Below are 6,658 nucleotides of genomic sequence, written 5' to 3'. Positions count from 1 at the left end.
GCTCTGACAGAACTATGGCTTGCTCAAGGTCATCCAGCAGCTGCAAGTGGAAGAGTGGGGACTCAAACCTGGTTCTCCCAGATTAGAGTCCGCACACTCAACCACTACCCCAAACTGGTAGGATGGAAAACCTACTAGAGGCCCTTGGGCTCATGAATAGACATTATGGGCCTAGGTGATTGCATTTATTGTTTCTTAATTTGTTTTGTTTTAATGTTGTTATTTCACTGTGTTGAAAGCTGCCTCAGACGGTGAGCAATGGGACATAAAAGTATTTCAATGAGTTAATGAGAGAGCCAGTTTGGTGTAGTGGTTAAGTGCACGGACTCTAATCTGGGAGAACCGGATTTGATTTCCCCACTCCTCCACTTGCACCTGGCTGGACGACCTTGGGCAAGCCGTAGTTCTGATAAGAGCTGTTCTTGAAAAAGAGCAGTTTCTGTCAGAGCTCTCCCAGCCCCACCTACCTCACAGGGTGTGTGTTGTGGGGAGGGGAAGGGAAAGGAGTTTGTAAGCCGCTCTGAGACTCCTTTGGGTAGTGAAGGGCAGGGTATAAATCCAATCTCTTCTTCTTCTTCTTCTTCTTCTTAACCAGGTATTGGACACCGGATTGGACCTAACCAGGTTTTCCACAGCTGAAGAATGGAAGAGTGGTCTCTTTTGACCACCAAAAAGGCTAGGCTGGGCATCATGGGATCCGCATGGGCAAAAGCATTCTAGGGTGGGGGCTGCAGAAAGGAGGAGAGTTGGGGAAGACTGAGTGAAAACGTTGATTGAATCCAACCCCAAGGAGAGAGCATGATGCCATTTATCTGAACGACTGGTCTACCATGATAACCAGATCATACCTCCACCCTTCCAGGGCACTGGACCAATTTGAGTTGGGCAATTAATTTAAAAATCCACACACCAGAGGCAAGTAACCACAGCTCATCCAGGTGACAACATGTAATGTAATCTGAGAATCTGAGGAGGGACAAGAAGACTAGGCGGAGTGCACAACTCCTTCCTAGGAGTAAAACTGACTCTGGTTTGCTAGCTCGCAAAATGGAGGGTGCTTCAAAGTGGCAAAATCCACCCAGACGACTGCTACCCAATCATCCCATCCCATAGCATACTGAGACTTGCTTTGGAATCTTCTGCCCAGTGGGCCAGCCTCAGGGCCAGCTTTTGAGATAATCCCACAGAATGCTGCACAGTGGATTTCAAGCTTTCCACTCCAAATCCTGAAGGGAAAATACATGGGATTGTGTTACGGAGGCTTCTTCTCCTGCTGCTGAGTAACAGATTCATCTAGGCACTACAGAAAACTCTTCCAGGTAAGCACTGACCTTACTAGAGTAATATCAGGATATATGTTTGGAAAGAAAATGTGTTTCCAAGTGTGTGCATTAGAGCACCGCTCAGTACAGAATGTTCTGATTTACACACCGCTCCTATCATTTCCAGTGTAGCTACACGTACTGCTGCAGAAGGCAAGCAACAACAACGGCTATTGGTTATTATTGTTGCTGTTGTTACTATTATATTGTTTTGAGGGAGGCTTGCAAAATCCACACCATGGTAATAGTTTTTCAGAGCACAGAAATGGCATTACCATGACAACCACTAACCAGCAATTGCGTCAACCGAGGGGGGAAAGGAATATATTGCTGCAGAATCAATTTATTACTGTTGCTCAGGAGTGCCATTCCTTATATATTTAGAATACCTGGCACTTAGGATAAGAATGAGATTGCATCTGAGCAAATGGCTTGCATATGTGAGATGAACATCTCTCTCCCTTGATAACGGGAACCTTTGTCTTGATAATGAGTCACGACCATCTGTCCCCCAAGAACAGATGCTGACTGGAATGGGTGCGAGTACAGGGTACTATTGATGTGGCACAACTTACGTGGCATAAGGTTTCTTAATTAGCTTTGTTATTGGCATCGTGTCAGTTAACACTGCCATTTCCCTGGAATGTCACAGCAGGTCCTGCCCTTTTCCTGCCGGCTCGTCTTCTTCATTGCTACTTGTGTCCAGCTCTTCTTCTGGAACCTTGGACAGGCAGCAGCGAAGTGACCCACTTCACCACATCTCAGGCACAAACCTTGCTTCATGCGCTGGTCCCGCAAGCCCTCTTTGGGTTTAGGGGTCTTGGGTTTGACCGTTGGTGGTCCAACCTTTCCCTGGAACAATACCTCCCTTGTTTCACCAACTATCAACAGGATGACTGGGAGTGGCTCCTCCCTTTTGCTTACTTTTGTTATAATAATGTGTGCCACTCGTCTACGGGGGTCTCCCCGTTCATGGCCCTCTATGGATATGAGGCCCCGCCCCTCCCCTTCTTGACGGGCACTCCCCTGCCTGTAGGGGTTGTGGGGGACTGGTGCCAGCATTTATGGAACGCCTGGCCACTTCTGTGTAAAACTTTGGATGGGGCCAAAGACGCTTATAAAATTCAGGCTGACAAAAAACGGTCTGAGGGCTGGAACATCCAGCCAGGGGAATCAGTCTATGTTTCCACTAAGAACATAAGGGGTCTTCACCCTACTCGTAAATTGGGGTGGAAGTTCATTGGGCCTTTTCAGGTGTTGCGTAAGATCAATTATGAGACTGTTGAGCTGGACTTGCCTAAAAATTTAAAGTTTTTGCATCCAATTTTCCATTTCAGCCTCCTAAAACGAGATCCTGGGCCAAATGTTTGGAGGAGACCCCAATGAGCCCAGCCGCCCCCCCCCCCAATGGTGCAAGGCGAACCACATTTTGAAACTGCTGATATATTGGACTCTAAGCTTAAGCATACTAAGTTTGAATTTGGTTGAATGGGCTGACTTTGGGTCACAACATTGTGAGTGGGTGGAGGTGGGTCACATCAAAGCCCCTCGGCTTTTGCGTGAGTTCCATTGTCGTTTCCCGGAGAAACGGGGTGGGGGGGTGTTGGGAGGGCAGGATGTCAGTTAACACTGCCATTTCCCTGGAATGTGTGGGGCAGAGATCCTCCTCTCCTCAGCCTGGTACACTAACAATGTCTCCTGTCTGGGCTGTTATCTGCTTATGCTTTTCTGACCTTGGGGTTCCAGCTGCTCCTGACCTGCTGGGAACAAACAGCTCCTGTTTTGCCTGCTCTCTTTTCTCCTGCCCGCGTGCACATCGCTTATTGGCTTCTGCTTGTTATGGGGGAGGAGTATTTTGAAAATAGTATAACTCTGGGTGTCCTGCTACTTTAGGTCATTCCTGACAAAAGACGTTCACATGTCATAGTTATGAACTACCAATAAACAGAATACTTCTTATGAAGCGCTCTGTGGTGTGATCTGACTATCAAACTCTGACACATCGGTCACAACTTAGCAGAGTTTAGTGCACTTACACTGGCTGAAATCCAGGAGGTTAAGTGCGCCTAAATCTGCATTGGGTTGTGGTTCCTGGATGGAATCAGGCCACCTGCTTGGTCCACTGTTTTTGCTGTTGCAGTTACCAAGTGGAGGGAGTCCTGCTGTCAAAAGGGGTCTAGTGCCACGTTAAGGCTTTCAAAGTGGCCACTGAGAATAGGAACTGCTCAGTTTTGCATTAACTGGGTTTGAGGCATATAAATGATTCTAATGTTACATCTTAATTCTGGGTCTCATAAATGAGATTCAGGGATGGAGTGTTGCATTGAACATATCCCTGTACAGTCACTGGCATACAAGAGCCCTTAATCCATAATTGAACTTGGGAACCTCAGTTCTTGCATATAATCTGATTTTAGAGATAAAGTAAAAGGTTTTAAATGTAAAGAAGCAACTGAAATTTTGATATTTTTTGGCTTTTGTTAAATATTTGATCATTAACACTGGGTGTTTTCCCCTTCTTCTGCTAGATGCTTTTGTTAAATATTTGATCATTAACACTAGCTGGGTGTTTTTCCCCTTCTTCTACTAGATAAAAGACTACTTTGTATGAGTACTAAGGTTCCCTCTCAGCCACTGACAATCTTAGGACCAATTCCATTGAGAAAGCACCACACTCAGGCATGTGCAGAGAAAAGTGGTTTCCCCTCTCATGGTCAACAGGATCTTTTGATGAAGTCTTATTTCTAGGCCTGGGACCCAAATCTTCTCTTATAAGTCCCTGTGTGCCCATTACAGTCCTCTGTACTGTACTGGTGCTTCCCCCACTTAAATAGCCCACCTGGCATCAATTAGAGCCCATGTCTTCTCTACTGTAGTTTCCAGTTTGCGGGTCAGGTTCCCTGAGTAGGTTGGATGGGGGAGGCTGCCTTTAAGAATTCCAAGAGATCTCTGCAAGGCCATTTTATTTGCTAGGGGTTTTAATGGGGTACAGACCACAGGCATCTCTTTTATGGGGGTGGTGTCATTTGCAGTTTTGTATGCTTGAAATTGCAATGTTTTTAATTTTGATTTGGCCTTCAGCCTTCAGCCAGTAGGAAAGACAGGATATAACCATTTTGATAAATAAATAATACTTCAGTTGAGAAAAAGAACACATACATTCTGGAATGGCTTCTGTGATAGAGGGCAGATCAAAATTAAGATGTTGAACCAGCTAAGTTACAGCTGACCACACAGAGTATCAGAGAAAGCTTAACTATCCTGAGAAAGAATTGTCAGCGTATGAAACTGTAATCTCTGGGAGGAGTGAGAAGTCTCCTTGTGAGAGAAGTCTGGGGTTGGACACTGAACCAGCCAGAACACTTGATGCCAGTTAAGATACAGCTTAAGGCAATAACTGATTTTGAAGATATGTCTGCTCAACTCCTCACACTGATACTTGCTGATACGTGCTCTTTCCTCCAGTCCCAGATGGCAGAAAAGGTTGACATGTGTATCATTTTCACAATGTATTTTTTTTAAAAACACACACGCAGACACCTGGCACCAGACTCCAGTAATCTCTATTGTCCTGTCAGTCGATGTTGCTGTTGTAACTGCAGGAGCTGTGGTATAAAATATAACCATTGTTTATTTGGCCACCAAAAAATCCATTGGTTAAGACGCTGTTTCCATTCTGAAGTACATAGTATGAAGCTTGCTAACTTGAAACAGCCCTGGGAAGCACACATACTTATGAAGCTGCTTTACACATTCTTCCAGCTATGTTGGGGGGGGGGAGCACGGTTTACTCCAGTGCCCTCCCCAAAAAACACTGTACTCATGGGCACCATGATGCTTACTTGAATATTTCCTGGTACTCACTTGCTTCTTCCCAAAACCTCCTTTTCCCCAATGCCAACAGCCGGTCTTGGTTTTCCTCCACCTCACAGAAGCAGGAAGTGCTGCCTTCAGAAGACCCCAGGAGGCATTACCTTCAGGTCTGCAGGGAACTTCCATTTTGAAATAGCTGCCCATATAGAAGAAGAGATTGGATTTATACCCCGCCCTTCACCTGGAGTCTCAGAGCAGCTTACAAACTCCTTCCCTTCCCCTCCCCACAACATCTTTGAATTTCCCAGTCTTTCGTAATTGCTCCTTATGGCAGCCATTTTGTTATTGGTACTGCCAGCCATGGTAGCCATTTTGTCTTGGTGCCCACTAACATTTTTTAAAACTCCAACTGTGCCCATATAATCCACAAGGATGGAACCTATGGTCTACTCTGACTGGCTGCTGTCTGAGATCTTTAAACTGCAGGTTGAGTAGAGATCGAGTGGGTACATGAGCTGCTACTGAGTCAAGACCCTTCCAAAAGAACTCCTTCCCCAAGCATTCCCAGTGAAAAGGATCTCAGAGATCTTGGCTAGAAAGACCTATATATGAAATGCACAGTATCATGATCAGCCTTAAAACATTAGATGGACCAATGGTAAAGTTCAGTATAAGGCAGCTTCATATAGGAAGAGAATGTGGTCTCTTAGATTTAGCCACTGCCTTAGGCTGTAGGAAATCTGCTTCCTAAACTTCCTTATTCCACTGATTTGACTGATTGAAATTCTTAAGTATCTCTCTGTTCCCTGCCTGAAATATCTGAGCCTTTATAACAAGACAATATTTACTTATGCATTCTCTGAGCAAGAGCAGTAAATAAAACTGGGTTTCCTGTTTCTACTGGTGGAAATGGGTTATAATCTAGGGACCTTCTGCTGACAGAAGAAGATCTTTCCCTTTCTTCTCTTTCCCCGGCAGCATCCTGTGACCATGAAAAGACATTGCCAGTGGAAGAGAGGCCCTCACAGACAGAAAGCAATGCAGGTATCGGGGCTGCAACAGGAGGGGGTTCAGGAGAGAGATCCTTTTCTATCAGCACAACATCCGTAGGACCCAAAATGTTAGCTAACCAGGGTGTAAGTCCAACAAGATGTAAAATTATTTGGTTCTATTTTTCTTCAACCATGAATATGTGGTATAGTCTGCTTTGTCCCTTTCTTAACTCCATAATCAGCGTGGTTTGCAATTAAAAAAAAAACCCTCTCACCAGATAAATCCACCCCCAATCTGGTCACATGTAGAAGAGGAGAAGAAGAGATTGGATTTATCAGGGGTCATTTCGTAGAAAAAGAGCTAGGGGAACTCATTAGCATAGCTCATTAGCATATGCCACACCCCCTGGCATCACCGGAAGTGTGTCATAAGGCCACACACCCTGACATCACCGGAAGTGTGTCATAAGGCCACACACCCCACCCCCAACGGTCCCGGACACCGCCGCCGGCCTTGCAGCTCCACTGCCG

This window comes from Gekko japonicus, unplaced genomic scaffold (assembly GCF_001447785.1).
Source record: "Gekko japonicus isolate JY-2015 unplaced genomic scaffold, Gekko_japonicus_V1.1 scaffold2, whole genome shotgun sequence".
Classification (NCBI taxonomy): domain Eukaryota; kingdom Metazoa; phylum Chordata; class Lepidosauria; order Squamata; family Gekkonidae; genus Gekko; species Gekko japonicus.
This window is presented reverse-complemented; position numbering follows the sequence as displayed.